The following is a 9,745-nucleotide window of genomic DNA, read 5'->3' on the forward strand; positions in this document are numbered from 1 at the left end:
AGCTGCCAAATGAAGCACTTCGAAAAGCTTACAGCACCTGGTATTCCCAGGCGGTCTCCCATCCAAGTACTAACCAGGCCCGACCCTGCTTTACTTCAGAGTTCAGATGAGATCGGGCATTTCCAGGGTGGTATGGCCGTAAGCGAAAGAGGATGTCAAGCGTTGGCTATTTAAATCAGCTGCCAAATGAAGCACTTCGAAAAGCTTACAGCACCTGGTATTCCCAGGCGGTCTCCCATCCAAGTACTAACCAGGCCCGACCCTGCTTTACTTCCGAGTTCAGATGAGATCGGGCATTTCCAGGGTGGTATGGCCGTAAGCGAAAGAGAGTGTCAAGCGTTGGCTATTTAAATCAGCTGCCAAATGAAGCACTTCGAAAAGCTTACAGCACCTGGTATTCCCAGGCGGTCTCCCATCCAAGTACTAACCAGGCCCGACCCTGCTTTATTTCCGAGTTCAGATGAGATCGGGCATTTCCAGGGTGGTATGGCCGTAAGCGAAAGAGGGTGTCAAGCGTTGGCTATTTAAATCAGCTGCCAAATGAAGCACTTCGAAAAGCTTACAGCACCTGGTATTCCCAGGCGGTCTCCCATCCAAGTACTAACCAGGCCCGACCCTGCTTTACTTCCGAGTTCAGATGAGATCGGGCATTTCCAGGGTGGTATGGCCGTAAGCGAAAGAGGATGTCAAGCGTTGGCTATTTAAATCAGCTGCCAAATGAAGCACTTCGAAAAGCTTCAAGCACCTGGTATTCCCAGGCGGTCTCCCATCCAAGTACTAACCAGGCCGGACCCTGCTTTACTTCCGAGTTCAGATGAGATCGGGCATTTCCAGGGTGGTATGGCCGTAAGCGAAAGAGGATGTCAAGCGTTGGCTATTTAAATCAGCTGCCAAATGAAGCACTTCGAAAAGCTTACAGCACCTGGTATTCCCAGGCGGTCTCCCATCCAAGTACTAACCAGGCCCGACCCTGCTTTACTTCAGAGTTCAGATGAGATCGGGCATTTCCAGGGTGGTATGGCCGTAAGCGAAAGAGGATGTCAAGCGTTGGCTATTTAAATCAGCTGCCAAATGAAGCACTTCGAAAAGCTTACAGCACCTGGTATTCCCAGGCGGTCTCCCATCCAAGTACTAACCAGGCCCGACCCTGCTTTACTTCCGAGTTCAGATGAGATCGGGCATTTCCAGGGTGGTATGGCCATAAGCGAAAGAGAGTGTCAAGCGTTGGCTATTTAAATCAGCTGCCAAATGAAGCACTTCGAAAAGCTTGCAGCACCTGGTATTCCCAGGCGGTCTCCCATCCAAGTACTAACCAGGCCCGACCCTGCTTTACTTCCGAGTTCAGATGAGATCGGGCATTTCCAGGGTGGTATGGCCATAAGCGAAAGAGAGTGTCAAGCGTTGGCTATTTAAATCAGCTGCCAAATGAAGCACTTCGAAAAGCTTGCAGCACCTGGTATTCCCAGGCGGTCTCCCATCCAAGTACTAACCAGGCCCGACCCTGCTTTACTTCCGAGTTCAGATGAGATCGGGCATTTCCAGGGTGGTATGGCCGTAAGCGAAAGAGGGTGTCAAGCGTTGGCTATTTAAATCAGCTGCCAAATGAAGCACTTCGAAAAGCTTACAGCACCTGGTATTCCCAGGCGGTCTCCCATCCAAGTACTAACCAGGCCCGACCCTGCTTTACTTCCGAGTTCAGATGAGATCGGGCATTTCCAGGGTGGTATGGCCGTAATCGAAAGAGGATGTCAAGCGTTGGCTATTTAAATCAGCTGCCAAATGAAGCACTTCGAAAAGCTTCAAGCACCTGGTATTCCCAGGCGGTCTCCCATCCAAGTACTAACCAGGCCCGACCCTGCTTTACTTCCGAGTTCAGATGAGATCGGGCATTTCCAGGGTGGTATGGCCGTAAGCGAAAGAGGATGTCAAGCGTTGGCTATTTAAATCAGCTGCCAAATGAAGCACTTCGAAAAGCTTCAAGCACCTGGTATTCCCAGGCGGTCTCCCATCCAAGTACTAACCAGGCCCGACCCTGCTTTACTTCCGAGTTCAGATGAGATCGGGCATTTCCAGGGTGGTATGGCCGTAAGCGAAAGAGGATGTCAAGCGTTGGCTATTTAAATCAGCTGCCAAATGAAGCACTTCGAAAAGCTTACAGCACCTGGAATTCCCAGGCGGTCTCCCATCCAAGTACTAACCAGGCCCGACCCTGCTTTACTTCCGAGTTCAGATGAGATCGGGCATTTCCAGGGTGGTATGGCCGTAAGCGAAAGAGGATGTCAAGCGTTGGCTATTTAAATCAGCTGCCAAATGAAGCACTTCGAAAAGCTTGCAGCACCTGGTATTCCCAGGCGGTCTCCCATCCAAGTACTAACCAGGCCCGACCCTGCTTTACTTCCGAGTTCAGATGAGATCGGGCATTTCCAGGGTGGTATGGCCGTAAGCGAAAGAGGGTGTCAAGCGTTGGCTATTTAAATCAGCTGCCAAATGAAGCACTTCGAAAAGCTTACAGCACCTGGTATTCCCAGGCGGTCTCCCATCCAAGTACTAACCAGGCCCGACCCTGCTTTACTTCCGAGTTCAGATGAGATCGGGCATTTCCAGGGTGGTATGGCCGTAATCGAAAGAGGATGTCAAGCGTTGGCTATTTAAATCAGCTGCCAAATGAAGCACTTCGAAAAGCTTCAAGCACCTGGTATTCCCAGGCGGTCTCCCATCCAAGTACTAACCAGGCCCGACCCTGCTTTACTTCCGAGTTCAGATGAGATCGGGCATTTCCAGGGTGGTATGGCCGTAAGCGAAAGAGGATGTCAAGCGTTGGCTATTTAAATCAGCTGCCAAATGAAGCACTTCGAAAAGCTTCAAGCACCTGGTATTCCCAGGCGGTCTCCCATCCAAGTACTAACCAGGCCCGACCCTGCTTTACTTCCGAGTTCAGATGAGATCGGGCATTTCCAGGGTGGTATGGCCGTAAGCGAAAGAGGATGTCAAGCGTTGGCTATTTAAATCAGCTGCCAAATGAAGCACTTCGAAAAGCTTACAGCACCTGGAATTCCCAGGCGGTCTCCCATCCAAGTACTAACCAGGCCCGACCCTGCTTTACTTCCGAGTTCAGATGAGATCGGGCATTTCCAGGGTGGTATGGCCGTAAGCGAAAGAGGATGTCAAGCGTTGGCTATTTAAATCAGCTGCCAAATGAAGCACTTCGAAAAGCTTACAGCACCTGGTATTCCCAGGCGGTCTCCCATCCAAGTACTAACCAGGCCCGACCCTGCTTTACTTCCGAGTTCAGATGAGATCGGGCATTTCCAGGGTGGTATGGCCGTAAGCGAAAGAGGGTGTCAAGCGTTGGCTATTTAAATCAGCTGCCAAATGAAGCACTTCGAAAAGCTTACAGCACCTGGTATTCCCAGGCGGTCTCCCATCCAAGTACTAACCAGGCCCGACCCTGCTTTACTTCCGAGTTCAGATGAGATCGGGCATTTCCAGGGTGGTATGGCTGTAAGCGAAAGAGGATGTCAAGCGTTGGCTATTTAAATCAGCTGCCAAATGAAGCACTTCGAAAAGCTTACAGCACCTGCTATTCCCAGGCGGTCTCCCATCCAAGTACTAACCAGGCCCGACCCTGCTTTAATTCCGAGTTCAGACGAAATCGGGCATTTCCAGGGTGGTATGGCCGTAAGCGAAAGAGGGTGTCAAGCGTTGGCTATTTAAATCAGCTGCCAAATGAAGCACTTCGAAAAGCTTACAGCACCTGGTATTCCCAGGCGGTCTCCCATCCAAGTACTAACCAGGCCCGACCCTGCTTTACTTCCGAGTTCAGATGAGATCGGGCATTTCCAGGGTGGTATGGCCGTAAGCGAAAGAGGATGTCAAGCGTTGGCTATTTAAATCAGCTGCCAAATGAAGCACTTCGAAAAGCTTACAGCACCTGGTATTCCCAGGCGGTCTCCCATCCAAGTACTAACCAGGCCCGACCCTGCTTTACTTCCGAGTTCAGATGAGATCGGGCATTTCCAGGGTGGTATGGCCGTAAGCGAAAGAGGATGTCAAGCGTTGGCTATTTAAATCAGCTGCCAAATGAAGCACTTCGAAAAGCTTACAGCACCTGGTATTCCCAGGCGGTCTCCCATCCAAGTACTAACCAGGCCCGACCCTGCTTTACTTCCGAGTTCAGATGAGATCGGGCATTTCCAGGGTGGTATGGCCGTAAGCGAAAGAGGATGTCAAGCGTTGGCTATTTAAATCAGCTGCCAAATGAAGCACTTCGAAAAGCTTACAGCACCTGGTATTCCCAGGCGGTCTCCCATCCAAGTACTAACCAGGCCCGACCCTGCTTTACTTCCGAGTTCAGATGAGATCGGGCATTTCCAGGGTGGTATGGCCGTAAGCGAAAGAGGATGTCAAGCGTTGGCTATTTAAATCAGCTGCCAAATGAAGCACTTCGAAAAGCTTACAGCACCTGGTATTCCCAGGCGGTCTCCCATCCAAGTACTAACCAGGCCCGACCCTGCTTTACTTCCGAGTTCAGATGAGATCGGGCATTTCCAGGGTGGTATGGCCGTAAGCGAAAGAGGATGTCAAGCGTTGGCTATTTAAATCAGCTGCCAAATGAAGCTCTTCGAAAAGCTTACAGCACCTGGTATTCCCAGGCGGTCTCCCATCCAAGTACTAACCAGGCCTGGCCCTGCTTTACTTCCGAGTTCAGATGAGATCGGGCATTTCCAGGGTGGTATGGCCGTAAGCGAAAGAGGATGTCAAGCGTTGGCTATTTAAATCAGCTGCCAAATGAAGCACTTCGAAAAGCTTACAGCACCTGGTATTCCCAGGCGGTCTCCCATCCAAGTACTAACCAGGCCCGACCCTGCTTTACTTCCGAGTTCAGATGAGATCGGGCATTTCCAGGGTGGTATGGCCGTAAGCGAAAGAGGATGTCAAGCGTTGGCTATTTAAATCAGCTGCCAAATGAAGCACTTCGAAAAGCTTACAGCACCTGGTATTCCCAGGCGGTCTCCCATCCAAGTACTAACCAGGCCCGACCCTGCTTTACTTCCGAGTTCAGATGAGATCGGGCATTTCCAGGGTGGTATGGCCGTAAGCGAAAGCGAGTGTCAAGCGTTGGCTATTTAAATCAGCTGCCAAATGAAGCACTTCGAAAAGCTTACAGCACCTGGTATTCCCAGGCGGTCTCCCATCCAAGTACTAACCAGGCCCGACCCTGCTTTATTTCCGAGTTCAGATGAGATCGGGCATTTCCAGGGTGGTATGGCCGTAAGCGAAAGAGGGTGTCAAGCGTTGGCTATTTAAATCAGCTGCCAAATGAAGCACTTCGAAAAGCTTACAGCACCTGGTATTCCCAGGCGGTCTCCCATCCAAGTACTAACCAGGCCCGACCCTGCTTTACTTCCGAGTTCAGATGAGATCGGGCATTTCCAGGGTGGTATGGCCGTAAGCGAAAGAGGATGTCAAGCGTTGGCTATTTAAATCAGCTGCCAAATGAAGCACTTCGAAAAGCTTCAAGCACCTGGTATTCCCAGGCGGTCTCCCATCCAAGTACTAACCAGGCCGGACCCTGCTTTACTTCCGAGTTCAGATGAGATCGGGCATTTCCAGGGTGGTATGGCCGTAAGCGAAAGAGGATGTCAAGCGTTGGCTATTTAAATCAGCTGCCAAATGAAGCACTTCGAAAAGCTTACAGCACCTGGTATTCCCAGGCGGTCTCCCATCCAAGTACTAACCAGGTCCGACCCTGCTTTACTTCCGAGTTCAGATGAGATCGGGCATTTCCAGGGTGGTATGGCCGTAAGCGAAAGAGGGTGTCAAGCGTTGGCTATTTAAATCAGCTGCCAAATGAAGCACTTCGAAAAGCTTACAGCACCTGGTATTCCCAGGCGGTCTCCCATCCAAGTACTAACCAGGCCCGACCCTGCTTTACTTCCGAGTTCAGATGAGATCGGGCATTTCCAGGGTGGTATGGCCATAAGCGAAAGAGAGTGTCAAGCGTTGGCTATTTAAATCAGCTGCCAAATGAAGCACTTCGAAAAGCTTGCAGCACCTGGTATTCCCAGGCGGTCTCCCATCCAAGTACTAACCAGGCCCGACCCTGCTTTACTTCCGAGTTCAGATGAGATCGGGCATTTCCAGGGTGGTATGGCCGTAAGCGAAAGAGGGTGTCAAGCGTTGGCTATTTAAATCAGCTGCCAAATGAAGCACTTCGAAAAGCTTACAGCACCTGGTATTCCCAGGCGGTCTCCCATCCAAGTACTAACCAGGCCCGACCCTGCTTTACTTCCGAGTTCAGATGAGATCGGGCATTTCCAGGGTGGTATGGCCGTAATCGAAAGAGGATGTCAAGCGTTGGCTATTTAAATCAGCTGCCAAATGAAGCACTTCGAAAAGCTTCAAGCACCTGGTATTCCCAGGCGGTCTCCCATCCAAGTACTAACCAGGCCCGACCCTGCTTTACTTCCGAGTTCAGATGAGATCGGGCATTTCCAGGGTGGTATGGCCGTAAGCGAAAGAGGATGTCAAGCGTTGGCTATTTAAATCAGCTGCCAAATGAAGCACTTCGAAAAGCTTCAAGCACCTGGTATTCCCAGGCGGTCTCCCATCCAAGTACTAACCAGGCCCGACCCTGCTTTACTTCCGAGTTCAGATGAGATCGGGCATTTCCAGGGTGGTATGGCCGTAAGCGAAAGAGGATGTCAAGCGTTGGCTATTTAAATCAGCTGCCAAATGAAGCACTTCGAAAAGCTTACAGCACCTGGAATTCCCAGGCGGTCTCCCATCCAAGTACTAACCAGGCCCGACCCTGCTTTACTTCCGAGTTCAGATGAGATCGGGCATTTCCAGGGTGGTATGGCCGTAAGCGAAAGAGGATGTCAAGCGTTGGCTATTTAAATCAGCTGCCAAATGAAGCACTTCGAAAAGCTTGCAGCACCTGGTATTCCCAGGCGGTCTCCCATCCAAGTACTAACCAGGCCCGACCCTGCTTTACTTCCGAGTTCAGATGAGATCGGGCATTTCCAGGGTGGTATGGCCGTAAGCGAAAGAGGGTGTCAAGCGTTGGCTATTTAAATCAGCTGCCAAATGAAGCACTTCGAAAAGCTTACAGCACCTGGTATTCCCAGGCGGTCTCCCATCCAAGTACTAACCAGGCCCGACCCTGCTTTACTTCCGAGTTCAGATGAGATCGGGCATTTCCAGGGTGGTATGGCCGTAATCGAAAGAGGATGTCAAGCGTTGGCTATTTAAATCAGCTGCCAAATGAAGCACTTCGAAAAGCTTCAAGCACCTGGTATTCCCAGGCGGTCTCCCATCCAAGTACTAACCAGGCCCGACCCTGCTTTACTTCCGAGTTCAGATGAGATCGGGCATTTCCAGGGTGGTATGGCTGTAAGCGAAAGAGGGTGTCAAGCGTTGGCTATTTAAATCAGCTGCCAAATGAAGCACTTCGAAAAGCTTACAGCACCTGGTATTCCCAGGCGGTCTCCCATCCAAGTACTAACCAGGCCCGACCCTGCTTTACTTCCGAGTTCAGATGAGATCGGGCATTTCCAGGGTGGTATGGCCGTAAGCGAAAGAGGATGTCAAGCGTTGGCTATTTAAATCAGCTGCCAAATGAAGCACTTCGAAAAGCTTACAGCACCTGGTATTCCCAGGCGGTCTCCCATCCAAGTACTAACCAGGCCCGACCCTGCTTTACTTCCGAGATCAGATGAGATCGGGCATTTCCAGGGTGGTATGGCCGTAAGCGAAAGAGGGTGTCAAGCGTTGGCTATTTAAATCAGCTGCCAAATGAAGCACTTCGAAAAGCTTACAGCACCTGGTATTCCCAGGCGGTCTCCCATCCAAGTACTAACCAGGCCCGACCCTGCTTTACTTCCGAGTTCAGATGAGATCGGGCATTTCCAGGGTGGTATGGCCGTAAGCGAAAGAGGATGTCAAGCGTTGGCTATTTAAATCAGCTGCCAAATGAAGCACTTCGAAAAGCTTACAGCACCTGGTATTCCCAGGCGGTCTCCCATCCAAGTACTAACCAGGCCCGACCCTGCTTTACTTCTGAGTTCAGATGAGATCGGGCATTTCCAGGGTGGTATGGCCGTAAGCGAAAGAGGGTGTCAAGCGTTGGCTATTTAAATCAGCTGCCAAATGAAGCACTTCGAAAAGCTTACAGCACCTGGTATTCCCAGGCGGTCTCCCATCCAAGTACTAACCAGGCCCGACCCTGCTTTACTTCCGAGTTCAGATGAGATCGGGCATTTCCAGGGTGGTATGGCCGTAAGCGAAAGAGGATGTCAAGCGTTGGCTATTTAAATCAGCTGCCAAATGAAGCACTTCGAAAAGCTTACAGCACCTGGTATTCCCAGGCGGTCTCCTATCCAAGTACTAACCAGGCCCGACCCTGCTTTACTTCCGAGTTCAGATGAGATCGGGCATTTCCAGGGTGGTATGGCCGTAAGCGAAAGAGGGTGTCAAGCGTTGGCTATTTAAATCAGCTGCCAAATGAAGCACTTCGAAAAGCTTACAGCACCTGGTATTCCCAGGCGGTCTCCCATCCAAGTACTAACCAGGCCCGACCCTGCTTTACTTCCGAGTTCAGATGAGATCGGGCATTTCCAGGGTGGTATGGCCGTAAGCGAAAGAGGATGTCAAGCGTTGGCTATTTAAATCAGCTGCCAAATGAAGCACTTCGAAAAGCTTACAGCACCTGGTATTCCCAGGCGGTCTCCCATCCAAGTACTAACCAGGCCCGACCCTGCTTTACTTCCGAGTTCAGATGAGATCGGGCATTTCCAGGGTGGTATGGCCGTAAGCGAAAGAGGATGTCAAGCGTTGGCTATTTAAATCAGCTGCCAAATGAAGCACTTCGAAAAGCTTACAGCACCTGGTATTCCCAGGCGGTCTCCCATCCAAGTACTAACCAGGCCCGACCCTGCTTTACTTCCGAGTTCAGATGAGATCGGGCATTTCCAGGGTGGTATGGCCATAAGCGAAAGAGAGTGTCAAGCGTTGGCTATTTAAATCAGCTGCCAAATGAAGCACTTCGAAAAGCTTGCAGCACCTGGTATTCCCAGGCGGTCTCCCATCCAAGTACTAACCAGGCCCGACCCTGCTTTACTTCCGAGTTCAGATGAGATCGGGCATTTCCAGGGTGGTATGGCCGTAAGCGAAAGAGGGTGTCAAGCGTTGGCTATTTAAATCAGCTGCCAAATGAAGCACTTCGAAAAGCTTACAGCACCTGGTATTCCCAGGCGGTCTCCCATCCAAGTACTAACCAGGCCCGACCCTGCTTTACTTCCGAGTTCAGATGAGATCGGGCATTTCCAGGGTGGTATGGCCGTAATCGAAAGAGGATGTCAAGCGTTGGCTATTTAAATCAGCTGCCAAATGAAGCACTTCGAAAAGCTTCAAGCACCTGGTATTCCCAGGCGGTCTCCCATCCAAGTACTAACCAGGCCCGACCCTGCTTTACTTCCGAGTTCAGATGAGATCGGGCATTTCCAGGGTGGTATGGCCGTAAGCGAAAGAGGATGTCAAGCGTTGGCTATTTAAATCAGCTGCCAAATGAAGCACTTCGAAAAGCTTCAAGCACCTGGTATTCCCAGGCGGTCTCCCATCCAAGTACTAACCAGGCCCGACCCTGCTTTACTTCCGAGTTCAGATGAGATCGGGCATTTCCAGGGTGGTATGGCCGTAAGCGAAAGAGGATGTCAAGCGTTGGCTATTTAAATCAGCTGCCAAA

At 50.9% G+C, this 9,745-nt stretch overlaps 53 non-coding genes and 2 pseudogenes across 53 annotated transcripts; all 55 read right to left on the minus strand.

Annotated features, from left to right (window-relative positions):
- Positions 1-25: 25 nt before the first annotated feature.
- Positions 26-144, minus strand: LOC141383417 (5S ribosomal RNA). The gene has a single exon (XR_015488728.2). It is a non-coding gene; the product is annotated as a 5S ribosomal RNA (ribosomal RNA).
- Positions 145-202: 58 nt separating this feature from the next.
- LOC141382995 (5S ribosomal RNA) lies at positions 203-321 on the minus strand. The gene has a single exon (XR_015487960.1). It is a non-coding gene; the product is annotated as a 5S ribosomal RNA (ribosomal RNA).
- Positions 322-379: 58 nt separating this feature from the next.
- On the minus strand, positions 380-498 carry LOC141382996 (5S ribosomal RNA). The gene has a single exon (XR_015487961.2). It is a non-coding gene; the product is annotated as a 5S ribosomal RNA (ribosomal RNA).
- Positions 499-556: 58 nt separating this feature from the next.
- On the minus strand, positions 557-675 carry LOC141382997 (5S ribosomal RNA). The gene has a single exon (XR_015487962.1). It is a non-coding gene; the product is annotated as a 5S ribosomal RNA (ribosomal RNA).
- Positions 676-733: 58 nt separating this feature from the next.
- LOC141383915 (5S ribosomal RNA) lies at positions 734-852 on the minus strand (annotated as a pseudogene).
- A 58-nt stretch (positions 853-910) lies between these two features.
- LOC141383418 (5S ribosomal RNA) lies at positions 911-1,029 on the minus strand. The gene has a single exon (XR_015488729.2). It is a non-coding gene; the product is annotated as a 5S ribosomal RNA (ribosomal RNA).
- A 58-nt stretch (positions 1,030-1,087) lies between these two features.
- LOC141383328 (5S ribosomal RNA) lies at positions 1,088-1,206 on the minus strand. Its single transcript, XR_015488265.1, has one exon. It is a non-coding gene; the product is annotated as a 5S ribosomal RNA (ribosomal RNA).
- Positions 1,207-1,264: 58 nt separating this feature from the next.
- On the minus strand, positions 1,265-1,383 carry LOC141383733 (5S ribosomal RNA). The gene has a single exon (XR_015489265.1). It is a non-coding gene; the product is annotated as a 5S ribosomal RNA (ribosomal RNA).
- A 58-nt stretch (positions 1,384-1,441) lies between these two features.
- LOC141383602 (5S ribosomal RNA) lies at positions 1,442-1,560 on the minus strand. Its single transcript, XR_015489063.1, has one exon. It is a non-coding gene; the product is annotated as a 5S ribosomal RNA (ribosomal RNA).
- A 58-nt stretch (positions 1,561-1,618) lies between these two features.
- LOC141383537 (5S ribosomal RNA) lies at positions 1,619-1,737 on the minus strand. Its single transcript, XR_015488938.1, has one exon. It is a non-coding gene; the product is annotated as a 5S ribosomal RNA (ribosomal RNA).
- A 58-nt stretch (positions 1,738-1,795) lies between these two features.
- Positions 1,796-1,914, minus strand: LOC141383865 (5S ribosomal RNA). The gene has a single exon (XR_015489608.1). It is a non-coding gene; the product is annotated as a 5S ribosomal RNA (ribosomal RNA).
- Positions 1,915-1,972: 58 nt separating this feature from the next.
- Positions 1,973-2,091, minus strand: LOC141383866 (5S ribosomal RNA). Its single transcript, XR_015489610.1, has one exon. It is a non-coding gene; the product is annotated as a 5S ribosomal RNA (ribosomal RNA).
- Positions 2,092-2,149: 58 nt separating this feature from the next.
- On the minus strand, positions 2,150-2,268 carry LOC141383033 (5S ribosomal RNA). Its single transcript, XR_015488215.1, has one exon. It is a non-coding gene; the product is annotated as a 5S ribosomal RNA (ribosomal RNA).
- A 58-nt stretch (positions 2,269-2,326) lies between these two features.
- On the minus strand, positions 2,327-2,445 carry LOC141383603 (5S ribosomal RNA). Its single transcript, XR_015489064.1, has one exon. It is a non-coding gene; the product is annotated as a 5S ribosomal RNA (ribosomal RNA).
- Positions 2,446-2,503: 58 nt separating this feature from the next.
- On the minus strand, positions 2,504-2,622 carry LOC141383538 (5S ribosomal RNA). Its single transcript, XR_015488939.1, has one exon. It is a non-coding gene; the product is annotated as a 5S ribosomal RNA (ribosomal RNA).
- Positions 2,623-2,680: 58 nt separating this feature from the next.
- On the minus strand, positions 2,681-2,799 carry LOC141383867 (5S ribosomal RNA). The gene has a single exon (XR_015489611.1). It is a non-coding gene; the product is annotated as a 5S ribosomal RNA (ribosomal RNA).
- Positions 2,800-2,857: 58 nt separating this feature from the next.
- On the minus strand, positions 2,858-2,976 carry LOC141383868 (5S ribosomal RNA). The gene has a single exon (XR_015489612.1). It is a non-coding gene; the product is annotated as a 5S ribosomal RNA (ribosomal RNA).
- Positions 2,977-3,034: 58 nt separating this feature from the next.
- LOC141383034 (5S ribosomal RNA) lies at positions 3,035-3,153 on the minus strand. The gene has a single exon (XR_015488217.1). It is a non-coding gene; the product is annotated as a 5S ribosomal RNA (ribosomal RNA).
- A 58-nt stretch (positions 3,154-3,211) lies between these two features.
- LOC141382998 (5S ribosomal RNA) lies at positions 3,212-3,330 on the minus strand. Its single transcript, XR_015487963.1, has one exon. It is a non-coding gene; the product is annotated as a 5S ribosomal RNA (ribosomal RNA).
- Positions 3,331-3,388: 58 nt separating this feature from the next.
- LOC141383062 (5S ribosomal RNA) lies at positions 3,389-3,507 on the minus strand. Its single transcript, XR_015488180.1, has one exon. It is a non-coding gene; the product is annotated as a 5S ribosomal RNA (ribosomal RNA).
- A 58-nt stretch (positions 3,508-3,565) lies between these two features.
- On the minus strand, positions 3,566-3,684 carry LOC141383857 (5S ribosomal RNA). The gene has a single exon (XR_015489578.1). It is a non-coding gene; the product is annotated as a 5S ribosomal RNA (ribosomal RNA).
- A 58-nt stretch (positions 3,685-3,742) lies between these two features.
- On the minus strand, positions 3,743-3,861 carry LOC141382999 (5S ribosomal RNA). The gene has a single exon (XR_015487964.1). It is a non-coding gene; the product is annotated as a 5S ribosomal RNA (ribosomal RNA).
- Positions 3,862-3,919: 58 nt separating this feature from the next.
- On the minus strand, positions 3,920-4,038 carry LOC141383000 (5S ribosomal RNA). The gene has a single exon (XR_015487965.1). It is a non-coding gene; the product is annotated as a 5S ribosomal RNA (ribosomal RNA).
- Positions 4,039-4,096: 58 nt separating this feature from the next.
- On the minus strand, positions 4,097-4,215 carry LOC141383001 (5S ribosomal RNA). Its single transcript, XR_015487967.1, has one exon. It is a non-coding gene; the product is annotated as a 5S ribosomal RNA (ribosomal RNA).
- A 58-nt stretch (positions 4,216-4,273) lies between these two features.
- On the minus strand, positions 4,274-4,392 carry LOC141383002 (5S ribosomal RNA). The gene has a single exon (XR_015487968.1). It is a non-coding gene; the product is annotated as a 5S ribosomal RNA (ribosomal RNA).
- Positions 4,393-4,450: 58 nt separating this feature from the next.
- Positions 4,451-4,569, minus strand: LOC141383003 (5S ribosomal RNA). Its single transcript, XR_015487969.1, has one exon. It is a non-coding gene; the product is annotated as a 5S ribosomal RNA (ribosomal RNA).
- A 58-nt stretch (positions 4,570-4,627) lies between these two features.
- Positions 4,628-4,746, minus strand: LOC141383732 (5S ribosomal RNA). Its single transcript, XR_015489153.1, has one exon. It is a non-coding gene; the product is annotated as a 5S ribosomal RNA (ribosomal RNA).
- Positions 4,747-4,804: 58 nt separating this feature from the next.
- Positions 4,805-4,923, minus strand: LOC141383004 (5S ribosomal RNA). The gene has a single exon (XR_015487970.1). It is a non-coding gene; the product is annotated as a 5S ribosomal RNA (ribosomal RNA).
- Positions 4,924-4,981: 58 nt separating this feature from the next.
- Positions 4,982-5,100, minus strand: LOC141383005 (5S ribosomal RNA). The gene has a single exon (XR_015487971.1). It is a non-coding gene; the product is annotated as a 5S ribosomal RNA (ribosomal RNA).
- A 58-nt stretch (positions 5,101-5,158) lies between these two features.
- On the minus strand, positions 5,159-5,277 carry LOC141383181 (5S ribosomal RNA). Its single transcript, XR_015485235.1, has one exon. It is a non-coding gene; the product is annotated as a 5S ribosomal RNA (ribosomal RNA).
- Positions 5,278-5,335: 58 nt separating this feature from the next.
- Positions 5,336-5,454, minus strand: LOC141383006 (5S ribosomal RNA). Its single transcript, XR_015487972.1, has one exon. It is a non-coding gene; the product is annotated as a 5S ribosomal RNA (ribosomal RNA).
- Positions 5,455-5,512: 58 nt separating this feature from the next.
- On the minus strand, positions 5,513-5,631 carry LOC141383916 (5S ribosomal RNA; annotated as a pseudogene).
- A 58-nt stretch (positions 5,632-5,689) lies between these two features.
- LOC141383405 (5S ribosomal RNA) lies at positions 5,690-5,808 on the minus strand. The gene has a single exon (XR_015488681.1). It is a non-coding gene; the product is annotated as a 5S ribosomal RNA (ribosomal RNA).
- A 58-nt stretch (positions 5,809-5,866) lies between these two features.
- Positions 5,867-5,985, minus strand: LOC137492210 (5S ribosomal RNA). Its single transcript, XR_015486782.2, has one exon. It is a non-coding gene; the product is annotated as a 5S ribosomal RNA (ribosomal RNA).
- Positions 5,986-6,043: 58 nt separating this feature from the next.
- LOC141382434 (5S ribosomal RNA) lies at positions 6,044-6,162 on the minus strand. Its single transcript, XR_015486781.2, has one exon. It is a non-coding gene; the product is annotated as a 5S ribosomal RNA (ribosomal RNA).
- Positions 6,163-6,220: 58 nt separating this feature from the next.
- Positions 6,221-6,339, minus strand: LOC141383540 (5S ribosomal RNA). Its single transcript, XR_015488940.1, has one exon. It is a non-coding gene; the product is annotated as a 5S ribosomal RNA (ribosomal RNA).
- A 58-nt stretch (positions 6,340-6,397) lies between these two features.
- LOC141383870 (5S ribosomal RNA) lies at positions 6,398-6,516 on the minus strand. The gene has a single exon (XR_015489613.1). It is a non-coding gene; the product is annotated as a 5S ribosomal RNA (ribosomal RNA).
- Positions 6,517-6,574: 58 nt separating this feature from the next.
- On the minus strand, positions 6,575-6,693 carry LOC141383871 (5S ribosomal RNA). Its single transcript, XR_015489614.1, has one exon. It is a non-coding gene; the product is annotated as a 5S ribosomal RNA (ribosomal RNA).
- A 58-nt stretch (positions 6,694-6,751) lies between these two features.
- Positions 6,752-6,870, minus strand: LOC141383035 (5S ribosomal RNA). The gene has a single exon (XR_015488218.1). It is a non-coding gene; the product is annotated as a 5S ribosomal RNA (ribosomal RNA).
- A 58-nt stretch (positions 6,871-6,928) lies between these two features.
- On the minus strand, positions 6,929-7,047 carry LOC141383605 (5S ribosomal RNA). The gene has a single exon (XR_015489067.1). It is a non-coding gene; the product is annotated as a 5S ribosomal RNA (ribosomal RNA).
- Positions 7,048-7,105: 58 nt separating this feature from the next.
- Positions 7,106-7,224, minus strand: LOC141383541 (5S ribosomal RNA). Its single transcript, XR_015488941.1, has one exon. It is a non-coding gene; the product is annotated as a 5S ribosomal RNA (ribosomal RNA).
- A 58-nt stretch (positions 7,225-7,282) lies between these two features.
- Positions 7,283-7,401, minus strand: LOC141383875 (5S ribosomal RNA). The gene has a single exon (XR_015489638.1). It is a non-coding gene; the product is annotated as a 5S ribosomal RNA (ribosomal RNA).
- Positions 7,402-7,459: 58 nt separating this feature from the next.
- Positions 7,460-7,578, minus strand: LOC141383007 (5S ribosomal RNA). Its single transcript, XR_015487973.1, has one exon. It is a non-coding gene; the product is annotated as a 5S ribosomal RNA (ribosomal RNA).
- Positions 7,579-7,636: 58 nt separating this feature from the next.
- On the minus strand, positions 7,637-7,755 carry LOC141383933 (5S ribosomal RNA). The gene has a single exon (XR_015944342.1). It is a non-coding gene; the product is annotated as a 5S ribosomal RNA (ribosomal RNA).
- Positions 7,756-7,813: 58 nt separating this feature from the next.
- On the minus strand, positions 7,814-7,932 carry LOC141383923 (5S ribosomal RNA). The gene has a single exon (XR_015944123.1). It is a non-coding gene; the product is annotated as a 5S ribosomal RNA (ribosomal RNA).
- Positions 7,933-7,990: 58 nt separating this feature from the next.
- Positions 7,991-8,109, minus strand: LOC141382433 (5S ribosomal RNA). Its single transcript, XR_015486780.2, has one exon. It is a non-coding gene; the product is annotated as a 5S ribosomal RNA (ribosomal RNA).
- A 58-nt stretch (positions 8,110-8,167) lies between these two features.
- Positions 8,168-8,286, minus strand: LOC141383951 (5S ribosomal RNA). The gene has a single exon (XR_015944124.1). It is a non-coding gene; the product is annotated as a 5S ribosomal RNA (ribosomal RNA).
- Positions 8,287-8,344: 58 nt separating this feature from the next.
- On the minus strand, positions 8,345-8,463 carry LOC141383386 (5S ribosomal RNA). Its single transcript, XR_015488694.2, has one exon. It is a non-coding gene; the product is annotated as a 5S ribosomal RNA (ribosomal RNA).
- A 58-nt stretch (positions 8,464-8,521) lies between these two features.
- LOC141383932 (5S ribosomal RNA) lies at positions 8,522-8,640 on the minus strand. The gene has a single exon (XR_015944125.1). It is a non-coding gene; the product is annotated as a 5S ribosomal RNA (ribosomal RNA).
- A 58-nt stretch (positions 8,641-8,698) lies between these two features.
- Positions 8,699-8,817, minus strand: LOC141383938 (5S ribosomal RNA). The gene has a single exon (XR_015944127.1). It is a non-coding gene; the product is annotated as a 5S ribosomal RNA (ribosomal RNA).
- Positions 8,818-8,875: 58 nt separating this feature from the next.
- Positions 8,876-8,994, minus strand: LOC141383948 (5S ribosomal RNA). Its single transcript, XR_015944361.1, has one exon. It is a non-coding gene; the product is annotated as a 5S ribosomal RNA (ribosomal RNA).
- Positions 8,995-9,052: 58 nt separating this feature from the next.
- LOC141383950 (5S ribosomal RNA) lies at positions 9,053-9,171 on the minus strand. The gene has a single exon (XR_015944492.1). It is a non-coding gene; the product is annotated as a 5S ribosomal RNA (ribosomal RNA).
- Positions 9,172-9,229: 58 nt separating this feature from the next.
- LOC141383542 (5S ribosomal RNA) lies at positions 9,230-9,348 on the minus strand. The gene has a single exon (XR_015488943.1). It is a non-coding gene; the product is annotated as a 5S ribosomal RNA (ribosomal RNA).
- Positions 9,349-9,406: 58 nt separating this feature from the next.
- Positions 9,407-9,525, minus strand: LOC141383947 (5S ribosomal RNA). Its single transcript, XR_015943258.1, has one exon. It is a non-coding gene; the product is annotated as a 5S ribosomal RNA (ribosomal RNA).
- A 58-nt stretch (positions 9,526-9,583) lies between these two features.
- Positions 9,584-9,702, minus strand: LOC141383943 (5S ribosomal RNA). The gene has a single exon (XR_015943259.1). It is a non-coding gene; the product is annotated as a 5S ribosomal RNA (ribosomal RNA).
- Positions 9,703-9,745: the final 43 nt, after the last annotated feature.

Source organism: Danio rerio, chromosome 4 (genome assembly GCF_052040795.2).
Source record: "Danio rerio strain M-AB ecotype USA chromosome 4, GRCz13ab, whole genome shotgun sequence".
In the NCBI taxonomy this organism is placed as follows: Eukaryota; Metazoa; Chordata; class Actinopteri; order Cypriniformes; family Danionidae; genus Danio; species Danio rerio.